General features: G+C 30.6%; 1 protein-coding gene across 5 annotated transcripts in view; it reads right to left on the bottom strand.

The window, feature by feature from the left end:
- Positions 1-22,235, bottom strand: part of LOC112681915 (prestin-like) — a 92,483-nt gene that overhangs the window by 57,530 nt on the left and 12,718 nt on the right. Inside the window, exons 1-2 of one of the 5 annotated variants that reach the window (XM_025552278.1) lie at positions 21,414-21,502; positions 19,262-19,337 (exon numbers count right to left, since the gene is read on the bottom strand). The exons of 3 other annotated variants lie outside the window; for them this stretch is intronic. The gene's annotated coding sequence lies outside the window, so the exon portion shown is untranslated. Of the gene's footprint in view, positions 1-19,261; positions 19,338-21,413; positions 21,503-22,235 lie in introns of those variants that run through there. One more of the 5 variants, XM_025552281.1, reaches the window with a different exon arrangement.

Below are 22,235 nucleotides of genomic sequence, written 5' to 3' on the forward strand. Positions count from 1 at the left end.
GTAGAAATATATTCAAGAAAAAACATTATTCTTTGATAAAAGAGAATAGAATATTTTTCGAATATAATACATGTATATACTTAAAAAGAATAGACTGACAACTTTACAATTTCTATGTTGAAGGTTTTTAAAAAAAAAGTTTTAAGTAATGCGAAAGTTAACAATTGTTATATATAGTCCGGGTACGTCGATAAAAATTTTAATTTTCTTGCAGTTTCATGAGAAAATATGAGAAAATTCCAAAATATTGATTCTTTTAAAATTCAGTTCTTCATTATTTGATCTACATTGTGGTTATAATACGAAATTTTTATAGATTCTTATTTTATTTTATTTTTTAAGAGATACATACAAACCAAAAAACAAATTTTATTTTGAAACCAATATACTTAAATTGTTTTTAATCATTTAGTTTGTAGTGTACTACTTACGATTTTAATGATAACATTTTCATAAATATTGTACAATTATACACAATAAAAAAAATAGAAATAAAGCCATGACAATTTTTTAGTACCTAAGTGTACATATGAATCTCATCAATAATATATACTATTAAAATAAATTATTAAAAATTTTGAAAATATAATTAAAAAATCTGTGTGGATATTGGTTGGTATTATTATTTTTATATTATATGTTTAATAAATATTTATTATAAGAAATATTTTATTTCTCATAGTTTTATAATTTAAAAGTAAAATATGGCTCGGTTTCTAAAAAGTGATTATAATATCATCAAATATTATTGTAACGAAAAAGTACATTTATATTTTAATCAAAATAACGCTGGTTAGGTATATTGATAAAATTTAAATTACCAAATTGTTTTAGTGTAGTTATAATTAAATATAATGTATAATTACTTAATCAATAGTTGTGTTAAAATGTTTACGAATAGAATTAAATCGTGTAAGGCAGTGGTGGCCAAACTTTTTTTATCTCGGGCCATAAAAAACAACATTTTTTTTATCGCGGGCCATAAAAAAATGTATTTTTAAATTATTAAATTTTTTTTTTTACGTAAATGTAAAATATTATAGTTACGCAAATAAATGTTGTAATATAGAATAATTTCGCGGGTCAGATATTAAATGATGGTGGGCGGCAGTTTGGTCACCACTGATGTAAGGTATGCGTGAAAATTATCTATAGAATTACTACTTCATTAAAGAAGTTATGCACATATTTTTCGCTGGTATAAAATACAATTGTATTATAAATAAGTTACGTGCTATTTTTTCTATAATAAAACTTATTGGTGGATTAACTTTTTAGTAACAATTTTTTTTTGTTTTATAAATTAAAATTGTCAAAATTAACTAAATCAAACTCCAATACGATGTACTCTTATATGTTCATAGAGTATAATGTATTTTTTAATTTAGATCAATATTAGTTACTTCATATTTAAAATATACTTTACTAGGGTACTAGTGTAAAAGTTGTTGACGGTTTACCCAAAAATAGGTCACGACTACGTGAATAAATGTTAAAAGTGTTCTATTTGTATTTGTAGTGTTTACTATTTGTTCCCTACGACAATTTTTACGTATATAATTTAATATTGATAAATAAATGGTTACTAATAATTTTATTATAAAATGGAAACAAGACGTATTTTTATCGTAATTTAATATCAATATAAAACTATATTGAACAATTTGTAAAGAACGCAACACAGGCTAAATAATCCGTTATATATTATAAACTAAGTCCAACGGTGGTGTCGATATGAAAGATAATTTTCGTTTAACTATGTATTCTTACCAATTTAAAATATTTTTGGTGATAAAATACAAAAGTATGTTAAGATCGAGACTTGCATCGATTTTATACCTTGACTATTAAATATAATTTTTTTGATAGTTTTCAATTTTCTTGAATTGACATCGAAATTGCCTACGCGAAAACGGCTACATCCAAGTTGCGGTCAGAGATGATTTTTGAGATAAGGATATAACAGTTGCGGTCACGCGAATTGTAAGTAATATCCTAGTTGCGGTATTATACCTATTACTTATCTGTAAAGTTTATATATAAAATAAATAAAATTGTATAATCCAATAATACAGTGTCGTACATATACATTTTGTATGGGGGAGGGAAGATCAGCTGCAAACAAATTATTATGGAAGGAAAATTCCTAAACCTAAGTACTTCCACATTTAAATAATACATAATAAAAATAATATATATATATATTGAATGTGTCAAAATAATAATTTACAACAAATTCTTGCAATACTTTTTTGTTTCCTTATTATATCCTTACATTAAAAACACTATTTTTATTTTTTTAAACAATGTGATTCAATTTTTATGGACGGTACTTTTTCAAGTTGCCATTTTCCTTTAAACAATTTTTTGTGATACATGGATATAAAAACAAAAACAGCTCATACGTACTTTTGTTTATTTCGTTATTGCCTAGTAAATTGCCTTGAAATGCCTACAAGACTGTATAGACTACCTCAAAGGTTGTTTGTTCGATTATATCCCAAATAGAGTCTTCAGTGATTTCGAATCTACACAATAAAAATAATGTAGACAGTCCTAAGTCTGTTTATAAAATGGATAGGAAAATGTTGAAACTTTTTTGTAAATGAAATAGCATGGTATATACCATATATATTGGATATATATATATGTTGAGTGACCGAAACTAGTATGTAACCTTTTTTTTGGGTGACCGCAACTAGTACGTAATTTTTTGATTTTGACCGCAACTAGTATACACCGGCAAAAACTCATCACAACAAATTTCATATTACCATTACAATCCATTCAAATTACCGATAGCTTTGCAAATTACAACCATAGATTAATATATTATTTAACAGCACACTTCCATCATTTAATAACATAATAATCTTATTAATGTAGAAAATGAAGTATTATTAATTATATTAATCCCGGTAAAACCATTGTTTTGATTCAATGTGCATGTATTGTAATTACATTATAGTTTAATTTTGGTAGTAATAATTCATAAAAATAATCAGATTTGAGTTATAGTGTGTGCGTGTGTGAAGTATTGAATGAAATACATTCCATTTTATAATATAACACTATGGCCATTGATTAAAGTTATAGCTTTTCAAACGAATCAGTATATGGTTAAGATGTTAACGTACATTTTGTATAATCACTAATGTCTAATACATTATTAAATATTGCGTGGATAACTCAGAGAGTGATTTGTTTTTAAACAAATATTGAAAATTTGCTAAAGTAAAGACGTCAATTTAAATCCCTGTTTTTTTGTAATAAAGTAGTATGGACGTCTATTGACGTTAATGACATTTTTTTTTTATAAATTAATATTATATTATTTTGAATTTTATTTTAGAATTAAACTCATTTGATTTAATAAAAAATAATCACGCCTTTTTGAAAAACAAAATTTAATTAACTTAAATAAAGAATCACTTTTTGTAAAACAATACACTAATCCATTTGTATTGCATAATATTATAACAGAACTAATCGAATTAAATTAGTTATAATAAACTTAAATAAAAAAATGACCTTTTTCAAAAACAAAATGTAACAAAATTATTGTTTGAATAAAAACAGTTAATAAACTTAAATAAAAAATCACCTTTTTAAAAAAAAAATATAACAAAATTATTGTTTGAATAAAAACAGTAAAGAAACTTAGTAAAAATCACCTTTTTTAAAAACAAAATATAACAAAACTACTGTTTAAATAAAAACAGTAAATAAATTAAAATTAAAAATTACCTTTTGTAAAATAAAACATTAACAATTTACAAATGTCTCTTTTTATAAAAACATAATACCATATAACTTTTCAAAATTAAAATAAAATTAACCTAGTTTAAATGTTTTAATTATCAATATAGAAAAATCTAATTAAGTTAATACTTAAGCTTTGTATGGTAATCTTTAAAACATTATTCTAAATATAGTGATTTTCCAAATTCTTTGCATACAAATGCTGTGTCTTTTCTACACTGGACACCTAACTTTGTTTGAGAATGAACATGTCACTTATTTTTGAATCCTACTTTTGCCTTCAAGTGGTTTTATGTATGATAGGAAATGACAATCTGTGAGACGAGTTGGAAAATCTCCTTTAATTTTTCTTTTTAGACGACTAGGACTTGTATTTATATCAGAAAAACTATGTGTCTGAAGTAACTGTTGAATTAATTGTAATCGATATTCGGGTAGTTTTAATTTAGTTTCCTTCAAAGAATTATACAGAATATCAGAATTGATGACAGATAGATCAGGTAAATGGAAAAAAAACTTTTTATACCATTTCATAGACTTTCTGCACGTATTGTTAAATGACATCTGCATATCAGATTTATCAATTAGGCCCATGTTTGCATTGTAATCTAATATACATTGTGGTTCTTTAATATTATTTCCTAACCTGTCAATTTTATTTGTTACAGTAATTTTTGGTTTGTATACAGTTGACATATGGACATTTCTTTTATCCTTCCATTTAGAAGTCATCATGTTTTTTGTTATAGCTGATACACATTGACCAGGAGCTAACTTTGTTGGGAAAGTGGGCATACCTTTTCTTTTATTCCTAACTGTATCACAGGAACCAGTATTATTTTCTAACAAATATTGGTACAATAATGGAGAAGAATACAAATTGTCCATATAAATTATGTGATCTTTATTTAAATATGGTTCCATTGAAGTTGATATAACTGAACCTGACTGTTGCAAAGATTCATTAAAATTTATATGTTGATCATTAACTGTATAAACTAAAAAATCTAAAACAAATTCTATTTTGCAATCAAAAAGGATAAATAATTTGATTCCAAAATGATTCCTCTTAGAAGGAATATATTGTTTGAACTTAAGCCTCCCTTTCCACTCAACTATACTCTCATTAACACATATTTTCTGGTATGGTCGTAAAACTGAACGAAATTTCATTCGAAGAGATTCGACAATTATTTCAATTTTAAAAAGTCTATTACCTGGTATTTGATTTTGTTTATCACAAAAATGTAACAACCTAAGTAGTATAAGATACCTATCTTGGGTCATTATTTTACCAAATATATAGCAGTGGTGATGTAGACCAATAATCCTTCATGTTATTTTTTTTTTTTTTTTTGTGTGTCATCAAAAAGTTTAATGCAAAAAAGTATACATTTCATTTACATTGGTTTCCTGTCATTTGTTTAATTTGAAGTGTTGTTTTGTAACTAAATTTTCCATTACATAATGAAAAAATTTGTTTGTTTCATCAATAATATGCTGGACTAAGTGTTCATCAAAAATGATTTTAAAAATACCCATATCACAAAAATCAGGTGATAAATCATCAAGAACATCTGAATTTACACCAGAGGAATCTTTGAATTTAATTTGTTTTGGAGTATATTCAGAACATACATTTTCATCAAAGTTCCACTGACCAGAAAAAACTTGTTTTGGTGTGTTTTTATTTATATTTTTTTTAGTGACGTTATTTCTATTTCTTATTATTATTCTATGTATTGTTACTATTATTGCTACTTATAATTTTTAAACTTTCATCAACATCCATAGGATCATTAGAAATATTTGAAATATTTTGATGATTGTTAACATCATTCCTTTCAGTTGACAACAGTGGTTGAATATCACCATTTTCATTAAAAATATAGGCAAATTATCAATATCTATATTATCTATCTTATAGATTCTATAAGACCTAAATCAGAACTAATTGAAATTTCACGAGGAGTAGTAAAATAATATGAGGTTATCATTAGAAGTATTATTTTGAATACTTGAAATTGGTTCTGATGATATTTAAGAGATGCTAACCTGACTAGAAAGAGTGTTTGAATCAATAATATTTACTGAAGTACTGCATAATTTAGAGGCTAATTTTTTTCTGATTATTTTCATAAAACTATCACTCTCCAATTCAGAATCCGATGTATCACCATCCGAAAACCAATCACTTTCTTCGTCGGCCGATTCAACATTTGTAATTAACTCAGATATTTGCTCTCGAGAAAGATTTGTAGACATATTTTAAATCTAACGATTACAATATGACTAATAACTATTTATTATAAATTCGAATATAAATACATTGAAAATTATAATATTACGGAACACAGTCGAAAGTCGAATTGATCATAATATTGTAATAAAATAAATAATAATTATTATTGTTATATTATGATAAATCATAATTAAGTATTTTGGCGTTTAACACAGCTTTAGTCAAAATCCAATGACTCCGATGTGATAAGAAAACACGTGATTATATGTCACATGCAGTATAGGCAACAAAAATACGCATAATGAACACCATAAATTAATTTTTATTTTATTATAAAGTGAGCACTGTAAATAAAATATTTTTTTTCTGTAGATAGTTAAGAGATAATAGTATCTATTTCATTATAACATACATATTGCTAATATCAACATGCATTTCTCAAATATTCGTTAAAGACAGAAACAACAGAAATACATCAATTGACGTGCTTACTCTACAGGACATACTAAGGAGAAACGTCGAATGACGTCTTTCCTCTTCAAAGGGATAATTTACTATAAAAATTATGTAATTTTATAGATATTGATGATCACTAATTCGGTTATAGAACCATAAATGTATGAAGATCAGATAAACCTATTTTATAATGACGGTATTTTTGATTTTTTTTTTTTTTTGGTAGATTATGAGCAATTGTTCAAAGCAATAGGCATACTAAGATATCAACATTTACTTATTTTTAAAGAAGTAATTTGTAAGTGGAGAAATATTATTTTCAAGTGGCCTAAACGTTTTTTTGATATAATAATTTTTTTCAATAAAGAAAAGTTGTTAATAAATATGTAAAAGTTAATTCAAAGTTATATATTAGTTGATTAAATATATTAAGATTAAAAAAGTTGAAATTGACCGTGTAAAACTATATAATATAAAATGTTATGATTTTAAATAAATCAAATTTTTTTTTTTGAATTTGTTGTATTGAATATGCATTTTTATTGTTATCGAACATCTGGTATGTGTACATATGTAAAACATAATATGTCTTTTAGTGGTAAATTTCTCAATTATTTAAACAAATCTTAGAAGTTATACAAGTTGTGATAGTCAAATTAAGTTTAATGTAATATACTATACTAATCACTGCAAAGAGTCAGCTTCTAGTGAAATGGATTAATGTTAAATTTGTTGTATTTTCTAACAGAATATATTATAGATTTTTGTATAAAGTATCAATAAATACTTTGTTATTACATATTTATATTTAACGTATTTAAATCGAATACATTTTTAGATAATATATTTTAGTTTGGGTCGTCGCTACTCCTGTAACATATAAAATAATAATAAAATGTATTTGAGATAATTTCTTTTAAAAACTTTGTTATACATTTAGTTGGATTTTATTAATCAACATAAAAACTAGCAACTTTGATCGTTTGTTGGAAGAAAATGACTTGGTGAAAATTAATTTATGTAAACGAAACAGGTCATAAAACAACCTTAAATTTGATTAACTTATTTGCGGATTAAAGTTTCTCCGATATTTAAAACAATTACCCGTATATAATCTAGCTGCAGGATCCAAATATCCAAACATTTATTACTTGTGAAAATAAACATACAGCGAAGAAAATTGCTATCGCAGTAAAAACTAATTAATAATAAAAAATATGTATTACTCATGACAAAAATTCTATTGATGCATTTATTTAAAATGTAAATATAAATTTTATTTATATATAGATTAAATTATTATTATACGAATTATACAAATAAATAGATTATAAGAAAAATTTATGATTTTTTTTTTTAACGAAATCAGTTGAGTTAAGCATCTCTTTAGTTTTAAAAACGATACTCATTGTTATCAGTTTTCAAAACATTTCTTTTTTCTGTTAAGCGTTGAAATATTTCATGAATAATTTTGCACAAATATTAAAATAATTATTTTTATCTATAACGATTAAAAATTAAAAAAATGTTAGTAAATACATTTGATAAATTGTTTATTTTATTTTTTCATTAAAAATATTTACAACTACTAAATTTTTATTTAGCAATATGTAGAACTTCAACAAAAATATTTAAAAGGAGGTAGTTTTTGTTATTTGATTCTTAGTTAAATACAAATTTAATAATAACATGTAGTCGTTTGTCAAGTGCAGCTGGAATAACGAAAGTTTTTTTGTTTTAACATTTCTTCAGTATTGAATGCGTTCATTAAATGTTGCTTATAGCGAATATTCAAATTTAAAAATAACGATATTACTGAAAACTGTTATTTATTCACACATATATATATATATATATATATATATATGCATCACGGACATGTTTATTCATCAAGAGACAAGCAATATAGTAATGTAAAATATAACGATTTGATTCATTTAATTAAAAATAAAATGAGCTCTTCCGTGATATCAATTAATGGACCTGAATCCATGGCTCCAGACTACACGTTTATGTGTGAAACGAAACTCGGATCAATATGATATTTTTTAAAGCCTATATTTTCGAAACGATTTTATTACGTATTTCGTTTTCATTATCTCTATCTGTAAACATAACATTAATATATACGCACAGCCGACGACGATTATGATAATGATAATACTGCGTAGATAAATAATAAACGTACAATAGTGTATGATAATATATTACATTTTGTAGGCAGATTTAGGCGTGTAGATTAGCGTAACGTTGCTGGCACGCTTCTACGATGTACAATATAGGTGCCTACTTTAAAACGGAGTAATAATTCAAATCAACGTCATTGAATATTATAATATAGGCATCAACGAACGGTACGAACGAGATTAGAATATTATGCGACAAATGTATTATACACGTCGCCATGACACCCATGTTCAACGGAAACGCGAAACATTATACTATTACTTTTACTATTATTATTATTATTAGTATTGTCTCTCTCTTATCGTATTTAGCCTCATAGTTGATTTTGCAGATGGATTCTACTTGATCCATACTGATTTACTTGGAATTGTATGGTGGTGGACTACTTCTAATTCCACATCGCAGTTGATGAACCAGTACTTAACATAACTTCAAACTGCCGTTCATGTGCCGTTCTGCTGCAGAAATCGTCAGTGTTCGGCTGCAGTAGTAGGTTGCTGCTTCCCTCCGCTACTACCTCTTAATCGCCTTTAACGATAAACAGAAGATAATTTAGGTATTTCCTAGACTCAACCAACAGTAGTTTTTGTATCAAATGCAATATCTATATTATTAATTTTATTATAATGTAATAATTCATCATTAACCGTCTGATTTCTTGCTGAATTTATCTGGATTGTTTTTAACTTCTTCATATCGTTCCAGGCCCATAGTCTGTATTTCTATAGCTTTGCGCATTGGCTGCACAATATTCGGCAATGTGTCCATACCTTTAACAAATGTAACATCCTGAGACTGGATCGTATTGATGTATTCTGCAGTCGATCATGCCAATGTAGAATTGCTTATTTACTATTTTGTTGTAGACTAATAGATCAACTTTTACAAGCCAGGATATCCTTTTGGGAGTACAATTATTCAAGCCTGGGCATTTACGAGTTAATAAGTTAAAAGTTAAATTAGTTAAATTTATGAACTTCACTTATTTCATTGCTGAAAAATTAACTTAACTCGTTTCCTTACAAATTAATTTGAAATTAACGTATTATTTTTTCATTTATTACAATTAAGTTAATTATGATTTTCAACACTAGAAAAATATTTTTGTAAAATGCCGCATTCAATAACAAGTTCATGGAATTTAGAAAAATATAAAAATAACAATTTCGAAGAATTTTTAGATAAGACCATAATTTTTATCACGGTATTAACAATTAATAAGGGTCTATGTATAAAAATAAAAATAATTTAATCAAATAACTAATAATAAGGATCCCACCGGTCTCGGGAAAAGTGATTCACCGTCTTCAGGCTATTGAGTAAAAATAGTCATGCCACCCATAAATTACCATTATCATAAAAAGTAGTCGTAAATTTATATTACAAAAATAGGTACATATTATCATTGATTATAGAATGCAATTATTATTAAAATTATTCCACAATCTATGGTATTATTAAATAAGATTAATATTATTAAATACTATTGAATAAAAGAAGAAATTTAATAGCTGATCAACATTTTGAGATTCAATAAATATTTTGTCCATTATATTGTTTTATTTGTTTAGATTTTAATAAAGTTAAATAATATTATATATTTAATTTAATGTTCTGTATTTACTGTATACATTTATTGCCTGTATAATTTTATAGTTACATTTTCGGCTGCAGTAACTATTTTTGATTTTCATACTATTAATGAACATTAAAAAAAAATAATTTTTTTAAATTATATTTATTATATGTAATTTGTATGAAAAATGAATAATAATAATAAAACGATACATAAATTACCATAAATTTGACCTTTAAGTGCTAAAAAACAATCCCAATAAAGAAATATATATTTTTCTACACTAATTAGAGTCTAATAAGATTTTTCTGCATTTTCATTATCGTTAATGTTAAATAAGATCTGTTATAAATTATTAATATATATATATATATCACTTATATCAGCACTTAATTTAATTTTAATTTTTTTTTGTAATTAACTTATTAATTGTAGTTAAATTATGTTAACAATATTTTTTAACTTAATTAATGTAATTTTCATATGCATTAAATGAATTGTTAAGTTAATAGAACATGAACTCAATTAAATTAACTTAATTGAGTTAAAAAATATCATTAACTGGCCCAGCCTTGCAATTATTATTGCATGTTATATGAAGACAGACGAAAACAATGTCTGACGAAATATTGAATTAATTATTGTATTCATAATTATTAATTTTACGCAACTCTAAAGAAGTGACCGCCAAATTTGCGCAAAAATAACAGAAATACCGTATACCAGGGATGGGTTACTCATAGTTATTAGAGAGCCAATTTTTTGAAAATTAAAATTCAGCGGGCCAAAGCATAGGAAAAAAAAAAGTCATTCAAAATATGAATTTTAATTAGCATTTAATATTTTTGATTGATTATTCGGACGATAACATATCGCACAGTACAACGATATTCCGATACGGTTTGGGTTTCTCGATATGCAAGAAGATCACAATAACATTATGATATTATGTCGTGGGGGAAAAATTAGAATCGGGCGGCCGGATTTCGAGAAAAATCTCGTATACCGCCGAACGGATATAATAACGCGAAAACGGTTACCACGGCACCCGTGCGTCCCCCGTCGCCGGTTTTTAATAATCCGAAAGCTTCTACCCCGCGCTCTGGTTACCGCAATCGCCGGGGGCAGGAGTCGTCGTCATCGGTGTACATTATATATAATAATAATAATAATAATATAGTAAAAACTAAAAAAAAAAAATCACACACACACATGCACACGCACATGTACGCACACAGCAGAGAAAACGTAGAAAAAAAAAATGTATGGAGAGAAAAAAGCCTGGTCGTGAAAAGCTGGTGTAAATATATCGTCGTGGCCGTGGCGGATCTCATATACACTCACGCGTCTATGTGTATGCATCGCAGCAGTAACCGATATGATATAAATGGAATAGAGGAGAAAATAATAAAATATATATAAAAAAATAAAATAAAAAATCCCGATATGATAATAATAATGGGACGAAAGAAAGAAAGAAGGAACGAAAGAACGGAAGCAAAAAAGCGAATAAAAAGAAATAATAACCCGTCGCAAGTGTGTGTATGTGTGTGTATATATATACGCACACTTGCGATTGCAGACTTTCAGCGAGTACATCATACGTATATATATATGTGTGTGTGTGTGTGTGTGTGTATGTGTGTGAATAAATAGAAAAACGTGTGCTATCCAATCGGTTGTCGGCGAAATATACGGTCCCGAGGCCTGTTCGAGGTATAAAGGAGCGGCGACGACGTTGTAGTGTAATATGTTTTCTGAAACGTCTTTCGAAATAAATTGTTTTCCCGGGACCGAACCGTACGGGGGCGCGCGCGTTCGACCTATATTATTATACATACGGATTACGGTTCGGCTACAAGTCGTCTCCTTAGTACCCCCAGGCGCAGCTCGCGAACCAGCCACGTGCACGTGGCAGCCAGTGGTGAAGTCAGAAAACATTGCGTTTAAGTCGGTGAAGGAGTTTGGGGGAGGGGTGGTGGGCGTGGAGAGGAGGTAAGTCGATTTTTCACCGTAAAAATACCGATAAACTGATTGCTGAAATCAAAAACCTCGTCCAGCACATAATTTGTTCAAACGTATTATGTATCGTATATAGGTTACGAGCAGTGTCAATGTTTATTCGTATAGTCCGCTAACCATGAACGACAAATAAAATAACAACAGTTAGTACGATAATAATGATAGAAATAATTTTCTATTTCAGCCGAACTATACGTTTTAATTTCATAAAGTTATCGAGGGAGGGTTGACTACTCTTTCCGTAGATGCTTTTCTGCACACAATTCAAAACACGTGCCGATATTAAACGAGACCGTACCGAGGATCATCAACATGGGCAGTTATGTCATGAAGTAATAGTCACATGTTTCTGGGGCAGGAAGTGGCAGATTCACGTAAACGGATTCATTGACGACACTTTTATGCATTTATTCTCCTCAAAATATACGTTACAAGTAATCCCAGATTAAGGAGGGTAGGGGAGAATTTCCTCGGGGCTTCGTAAAGGATCCATAGTCTTCTCGGCTTAAAATTCCATTCAGTAATAATTTGTAATTTTTGTAGTATCTACAAGATTATTTTTGGGACCCGTCACCCATCTACCGTGTTTACCACTGGGGGCCTGGTAAGTATGAGGTACATGATCAATTTGTGTAATTTGTTTAAATTCGTTTTTTATTATATATTCTTATAATTTCAAATAATTGTTTTCATTGGTCGGGTTTAAAAGAACATCTATTGGTGCATAGGCTTCTGAATACCTTACTTCAGACTTGGATATACCGACACACGTCACCCTCGTGTAGAACATACGAGTACATTATACGTTGAAATAATGCATTATTATTTTTTATTACAAACGATTTGACAAATATAGTGCAAACCCAATTACGTCGCAGCAAAAATGTTACGTCTCGGTGATGCACGAGAGAAGCGTTTTACATTTTAAGTATTTGTTTGTATAGTAAATCATTTTGTAGCCGTTCTTAGAAGATGAACAATATAGCCAGTAGTATTAAGCTCACGCTTAATATATTTGATGCGACTTTCCGTTAAACTTTTTTTTATTGACTACAGATAAAAACCTGTGAAAAATGTTATTTTCAATTTTCAAGTAAGAACCACACTCATGATAGACACTAAATCAATATCGTGATAATTTTTACAATCGGCCCAACTTAATATTAATCGTTATCTATTATTTATCTTATACGAAATCTACAATATCGATTTATTTTATAATGATAATTTTCTTGAGTCCATGGTTTTTTTGATCACATAGTTTTCGTACACATACACACACTTATCACTTTTGACAATTATTAATCATTAACTGATTTAAACTTAAACCAATTAATAAGTCAATATTTATTAAATATTGATCGCAATATGCGTGACTTTATATTCGTTTCAAATTCTTTAGAAACCAAAATTTGTAATTGGATCTGTTGCCATATTTATGACTGTAATTTATAAATAATTCTAGACGTAATGCTATCAATAATAAACTGTATACTGAGTATAAGTAAAATATTTAGGATAACAATCTCATAAACTTGCAGAGCAAGAAAAAATGTTCACCACTTTCAATGATAATTGATTGAAAAATCATCCCCTATCAGAATTCCTTACTATACTCGTAGATGACATTTTGTACGCTTTTAGAGAGAGGTATGGATTTATATAATATATACCGACCAAGCCTGCAAAATATGGACTTAAGGACTTAAATTGTATGCATTGTGCGATGCGAAAACATTTTACGTTAATTATTTTGAGATATAAATTGTAGAAAACAAAAATCCGGACAGTTTCTTGTATCCAATATACCACACGACATTATTATGTGACTTACTAAACCTCTGAAGAACTCAAAACAAAATTTGGCGATTGACAATTACTCTTATCCTTCTGAGCAAAAGTTACTCGAAAAGGATATAACCTTCCTCACCACTCTGAAAAAATAAATAAAACCAATATTTCACCGGATTTCTTCCGAATCCAAAGCGTATAGTCAAATCATCTCTATTTGGATAAGTGATATAATTAGTAAGATATTTGGATGAGTATACTTTAGTGTCCTACGTTCCTAAGAAGAACAAAGCTGTCATTCTACTATCTACAATGCATGATGGTCATGGTGACATAAACGAAGAAATCGGAAACTCTGAGATCATCCATGTATACAATAAAAGTGGAGTAGATACGATTGACTAAAAGTGCTCGATAGCTTCAACAGCTCGGAATACTACAAGATGGTTCGTTTGCCTTGTTTTTTTTTTTTGATATAGCTGAGTTGATATAGCTGATATATTATCAAATTATATATGTCACCAATAATATGTCAAAGTAAAATTATCAACATATGATTAGGTTGCTCTTTCTTTAAAGGCTCGCCATGAACCTTTCAGAACATTTGAAAGAGAGAGTTAAAGTAAAGGGTCTTCCTAAGAATATACAGTAAAACACAAAAATTAAGATATTTCCTTTGTTATTCAGGCATGCATGTGGAACAAATAAAAACAAAAAAACTAAGGTTAAAAGTTCCCTCTATACTCGTTTTGTTTGTAAGAAACATTGCACTTACATGATGAGGTGCTTTTCATTTAAATTTTTTGAAAGTTCAGACACAAGTATGGAAGATTAAAATCCAAGAAAAAGTTTGATTGTAGTTTGTTAAACACTTTGTTATAAAAGTTTATTTACAGTAAGTTTATAAAGTTAATATATCTATAATTATAATATTTTAGTTTTACCAATAAATACGTTTATCTATAAATATTCATGTTTTATACTCACATTTACCAAAATTATGATGGTAATACATGGTCCGGCAAAAAGACCTCTCATAATTTAAAAGGCAATTATAAATAAATAATTTAACAGAACAATTTTATTAAATTTTTTAAATTAAATACTATGCCATTTTACACTAACTAAAATAATTACTTAGTTTTAAATATTATATCCCTTAAATATTGTCCTCTATTATTATCACATTTACGAAGCCTTTTTCGGAAGTTTTCCATTGCTCGTCGAGTTATTTTTGGTGTAATAGCTGCACTTCCTGAGTGATTGCCTCCTTAAGTGCCTTCAAAGATGATGGGCGATAATGTAGACTTGGGCCTTTAAATATTCCCAAAGAAAAAAATCACAAGGTGATAAATTGGGAACCTTGAAGGCTTGGTGATGTCTCCTCGTAAAGAGAGAAGATTTCTTGGAAGCATCTCTCTCAAAATGGTTAGTGATCGCCATGAAGTATGTGCTATGGCTCCATCTTGTTAGAACCAGACTTCTTTGTGGTTCCTAGTTAACTGATTTAAGTTTGGCCGGAAGAAGGTCTCAATCATGTGATAGTAGCGATCCACATTAACTGTAACTTTTTGCCCATTTTCTTCGAAAAAATTCCTTATCCTATTCCTATTCCTCTACGACAAACACGTAGTGCTCACTGTGCCACGCCATTATGATTACTGAAAATGGCACGTAGACTTCTATCTTTCTATACCAGGAATACCATTTTATCTATAAATAGCTTTAAATATAAACGTTTAAAAATACGAGAAGTTTTTTTGCCGAACTCTATATATTAAAAAAAAAATTAAAAAACTACATATTTTGTATATATAAAATTATCTTTAAGTTATTTTAACTTGGATATGAGATGTTGAAAGCAGGTATTACTCATAGAATATCAATTATTTGCATTACGTATTTATTTTGAGAGTTTTCACAGTGCTTATTTGAAATAATAAAAATATAATATTCAACATTCCAAAAAAAAAATTTTTATAGGTATTCACTAGGTATTTTTATTTTTATTTTTCATTAGTTAGCGAATTATTTACAAAATTATTTAGATTAAATTCCACGGTGTCGGTACGGATCACCATCCGTGGATGCCGGTGTCTGGAAAAAGACGCGGATGGCCGAAGGTTAATGTATTTTAATATTTCTAGTCCAGATAGTAAATTATATAAATGTTCCATGAATATAAATACTTAAATACGAATAGACAGTAGTCACTATAAAACTATACAACTTAAGATACATTCAAAAACTTTTAACATTCTTTAATTTATTAATAATTACGACTGAATTACTTATAATGTTATTTTGATATTTTTGTTTTGAATTGTGTAAGTGTACAAATAATTTCAAAACCAATATAACATCTTTAATTATTCGGTTTATTTATAAAAGTTTTTTGTTGGAGTTGCGAGTAACTAGTCAGTAGTACGAATATAAATAAATCAGTGAGCAAACGTTTTACAGACACTTAATATTTAATTGATTTTCAATTTTCGATATTGACCAACTATAATGAACTAATTAATATTTATTCTCTGTTCAGCTAGGGCCAATGATGCAGTTTAAAAGCACTCGTGTTCTGTACATTTAAGGGCATCTAACTCTGTTCGTTTCGATTTGATTTTAACAACTATTCGAAAAATTAATTTGAGTACAATTTACTAAATATTTATTATCTGTCTATTTACGAACATACACTTTAAAGAGTAACGATTAAATGACGAAAGAGTAATGATGAGTTTGATAAAATTCAATATAAGTGTAGAAGATTGTAGTTAAGGAAATTGTATAAACGTGATTCAGTGATGAATAACTACGTTGATAAATTGCATATCGATTTTTAATATTGTCATGCACACATTAATTATTATTGAATAAAATACAAAGGTTATCTTCCAACAAACCAAATAATAATTTGCAAATAATTTTTATTTACTCAAACATCTGGATAGTAGAATCGGTATTGTGATAATTGGTGATATTATAATTATATATAATAAACTTATTTATTAATATTTGATATGTTCACAATAATTCAGTTATTTTTAATTATTATTGTTTTATAATGTCCGGCGATGGCCCTACTTGAAAATAACCTACCACCAGCCCAACGAATAGGAATTGGTCTAACATAAAATAGAATAATACAGTGATTTTTAATCAAACAGAGGAAAAAAATTGTAATTATTCACTGTAGAAACACAAAAATACATAATTAAGAACTATATAAATAGTAGGTACTATTACATTACTCGACATCACTACCCCAACAATCTAAAGTCGTATTTTATATTATACTATTTGTATTTATAGTAATAATGCATTTAATCTTATTTTTTTAAGGCCCAACAATATAATTTTTTTAAAGTTCCATAGGCTGTGCCGAATAAAATATTCTAACACCGTCACTGAAAATATCATCAGCCAAGTGCATTTTATCTGTGATTATCGCCACGTTAATGAAACGACGAAATGATAAACAACGAAATACATTGTGTGCCCTTCGAGAGAATGTTCCGCTAAATGCGATATCATGTTTGTAGCGGAAAATTATAATATGTATTCGAGACTGTAATACGAAAAAGTCACGTGTGCTCATTATTTTACAGCTGCGATTCAAAAACCCGTTCGCCGTACCCGCAATTATATTATGCCACGATCACCACTTGATGGAGTCACCGTTGTCAACAACAAAATCGTATCACGCTGACTAATAATTTAACCGATTATTAATAACGGTGACCATACCGTCGACCCGCAATTACTCGTGACTTTCATGTCGTTTTGCGGTCGAAGTCTATTGAATGTCGCATTGAACGTGCGACTGCACTGCGATTTTCAAATAGGTGCATGATGCATTATGTTTAAAAAAAAAAAAAAAAACCATTCATTTATAGGTGTTACCTATAACAAAATAAACTGTCATAAACGAGTATTGTGTTTCCAAATGATAATCGAATGTAATATTTGCAAAAAAAAAAACTTCTGGCCGATCACTTTCGTTGCCTTCAAATAACATTTTACTGTCGAAGAGGAAAACGTGATTGTTAAAACGTCTTACATGTGATCGCTATTTTTACTACGAAAACTATAACGGAGTACACGTGGATCAAATTAAGTTTATAATATCGTGAGGTTTATTCGTCAGCGTAAATGTTAGCGTATCATTAAGTTAAGTTAAACTCGTCGTCGGTAAATCGATTACAAAAATATTATCACCATTACTCGTCATAAACAGTCAAGTTACGCAGTCGACTCGTTGTAAGTATAAGGGCGTGCAATAGCTTTGTTGTTTATTATTATTATCGTTTGTGTTCGATTTTTCTCAAATCAGAAACCCGTCATTGTTCGACAGTGAAATTTTAACTTTTCTCCTCCGTTTCTCCGCGAGGCGTCCGTACGATACGCGTATAACACGCACACGGGCGCGACGTACAACAAGAAAAGTCCGGAAAAAGCTATCAATTATATTCGAAAAATCGGACGACGGTTCCGCAGGAACGAAAACACGAATGCGTATTGTATATACATGCTCTTTCCCGCCATTGAGTTTTTCGTCCCATTACGGGGTAAAAACTTTTCCTTTTCCGTCTTTCACGTCGAATATATATATTAATACAAGTAGCGTTTTTTTTATTTATTTTATTTCATCTCTTTTTTTTCTTTTGCTTTCTAACGATTTCCGAATTCACGCCGAAGACGTGCGTTGTCGTTTAGACCACTAGTCCTTAACGACTTCCGGACGACGAAGTTGCGGTGCGATACTAAGTCACATCGCGCGACGTACGACTATAACACGCGTTGTGTACCGAGTTCCGGTTCGGCCACATTAGATATCCGCCGTACGACATAAAATCGAATACGGTTTCCGACCGGCACTAGATCTGTTTGGAACGACCTTTGATTTTCGAATCAAAACTCATCGTCGTTATTATGGCTGTTAAGTGCGCACACGTCGGAAGACATTCACTGTAATGTAAACGTGCATTAATACTCGTATTGTATGTGCGTGGCTGTGAACGTTTCGATTTCCGTCATCCGTGTTCTGAACGATAACAATACGAAGACAAAGTTTAAATTCGAATCCCTTTCCTCTAAATAATTCTTAATTCATGTTACGTAAATAATATAATCGATAGAGAATGCTCTGAAATATTTCACTGTTCATTAATCGGACCATAAGTGTTTTATTTGTACTAAAAAATTATATAAACTATTATACGTACTATTATTATGTACTCCCTTTGTCTTCGGAACACCGGTCTATAAATTTCTGAGTTCCGTGAGATGATTTCGCATTGACTGCAAACATAAAAATTAATTGTGATCGATATCGAATTTAGAAATTATTTATTCGAAATGAAAAAAATTTGTTTCAAAAGAGGAAACGGGCAAACGAATAACACGGGAACATTTTTCCCTGCACTGTGGCGGACCTTCATGTTCTGTTCGTAATAGTTTTCAAAAGTAAAATTTTTTCATTACATTCAAATTTTAAAAATATTTATGCATTTCATTACGAACATAAATAGTGGTGATCAGAGCATCACAAATAGTAATCAGCTTCCGCTTACGGTTTCTAAGATTTCATTCTTTTTTTTTTCACGTGACAAAAACAAATCAAATGGCACACATACATACGTATAGTACAGGTATGGAATACATCGCGTCAAATGTGATTAGTGCATTAATTATGTATACTACGGTTAAGCCGAAACGATGAATAGTTTCTTTAACCCGGCACCGAACTTTGTGCGTTATTTGGCTTCGTCCAGCCAATATAGAAGACCTTTGGATTATTCTTTCGAACCTCCTACCTGATTGGGCGTGTATAGCAGAGCTTAAACGTGAGCGCTCGAAAAGCCCTCGTGAGGTTTCCATAACTGTCAAATTTAATTAACGTAATTCGGCTCACGGTTAAACTTTTCAGACCTTTTTAATGCTACCGAACGCCCGATAGAAAATACATTTCATCCAAACGTATATAACAGGATTATTATCCAAATACGATTTCGTCCATAAATCTGTAATTATGTATAGCTATAATACAATGCGCATCATACAAGAGTTAGCACCACGACTGCGGCTAATAAACTTAAAAAAAAAAATAATCTGTATTCGAAAAACTATTCTATTGCGGTTTAAACGCGGTCGTAAATTCGGTACGCGAAACATTAAAACTCGCACATTTCCATCAAACGTATAGTTTATAAATCGCATCTTCTGCTCGTCCTGTACCGCGGACGGGATCGCGCAAAAATGTTAAGCGATGTTATTAATTTCGTGTTCGTAACCGCGTCTGTACAGGGTCATTGTCGCGGGGGACCGTGGTCGAACGACGGCCTTGCAAACGTCTCGACTGAACAGTTTCTAATATTTTGCCCACCAGTCGTAAACGCGTAAACGATTTAGACGTAACTCGATTAGCGGAAATTAATTTTTATGGTATACATGATCACTTCTGCGATTATTCTCGTTGCCTGCACACGGTGCGACGGCGATCGCAAATAAAAGACGTACGGGGACGAACAATACGCGCATACGCTGAGGCCCATCATCCGGTGTTTATCATTACGGTCCGTAAGAGGAATGTCCGCATGTGTTGTATACGTGACACGTGCACGTGCGACTTGGTAAACTTTCGTTCATCCGTTCCAATGGAGTGCTTTTAGTTTTAATATCAGAGTGTGAATTGACCTATTATCAAACTTATAGGTAAGAACGTTATCCGTGTTTTATACGATGTTTTAATTTTCAAATGCGTTATGAGTAAAAAAAATATTAATATTTGAAAATGCTCATAACGAACATTTCACCGCGGTGTCGTACGTGTATAAGACGGAGACAGAACATGCGGGTGCGACGTCCTCTTAAGCGACACGTAAGGTTTAGGCGACCAAAACGATGCGATCGCGTAAACACGAACGCGCACGATCGGATTGTGCACCCGCGTGTACGAGGCGGTTGACAGATGCGAATTTTCGTTCCGCGTTGTCTTGACGGTTTGCCCGTCCGGTGCAACATGAATTATAACCGGTCGTAGCCGTTTTCGTTTTTTCATTTTCAGTTATCCTCAGGTCCGAGCGAAAACGGCGTAACATCGATGATACCGCGCGAATGTGCACGCGAACCAGCTATACAAAGCGTGAAATAAAAATATAAAGACAAAAAGTGCAATCGAACGCGAGAGAGATATCGACGGTGCCCGAGGGCACGATCCGGGACAGGTGTCGAGCGCGCGCGGTAAAGTCGCGCTCGCACCCTCGCACAGATGTTCGGAGACGTCAGCCGGAGCGCTTTGTTCTCGAAACGTTGTTCACCCCCCATCCATCCCCGCGCACGTTTATTTACGAGAAAACGTTCGCTTGCATACGTTACCTTGGTCGTGAGCTCGCGGTGTTTTCGTGCGATTTCGTCGCGTCTTCCGTCGCTCCGGTTGTCGGTCGAAGGCCGTGGGAACACGCGAGAGACTTGTTATGCGAACGGAACGGATCGAAACGGGCCGCGATGATGTACGATGGACGTGCGCGACCGGTACTAGAAATGCGACTAGAGATGACAAATGGCCGTCGACGTCGTCGTCGTCGCACGGACACGATAAGGACCGCGTGCGTCTGTGTGAAATCTATTGTTGTTGCGCTGCGCACGACGCGCATAATTTTAATTGTTATTATTGTTCGTTGCCGATACGCGAAAACGAAACGAAAAACGAGAGACGAGCGCGGGCGGCCTTTCGAAGAAGACGAGATTACGGTAAGGAGACCGCGTACGGACGGTGCGGTTCATACCGACCGTTTACCGTGGTACGCACAGGTACCAGAGCCGTGTCGTCCCGATAAATATTTCGATTTCACGGGTTGAGCGAATCGCATCGACTTTTCCCGTGCCCAGGAGCGATCAGACGTGCACGTACGACGGGCGCAATTCGTGAAAGAATAACGGATTTTTTTGCAACCGCGAACTTAGACGAGCCGGATCGGCGAAATCGTTGCCACTATTGCATACGGTTTTACCATCAGTGGAAACCGCGAAATGTATTGCAATAATCGTACGCAAATAAATCGTTTGAAAAATGCCACGTTCGCGCTAGTATAACGCGGAATTTTTTTTATTATTATTATTGTTGGACACACACACACACACACGTGTATTTAATTTTAGTCACTTTACTTATTGTTTTTTTTTTTTTTTTTTTTTTTT

This window comes from Sipha flava, unplaced genomic scaffold (assembly GCF_003268045.1).
Source record: "Sipha flava isolate LNK unplaced genomic scaffold, YSA_version1 199_pilon_pilon, whole genome shotgun sequence".
NCBI lineage: Eukaryota > Metazoa > Arthropoda > Insecta > Hemiptera > Aphididae > Sipha > Sipha flava.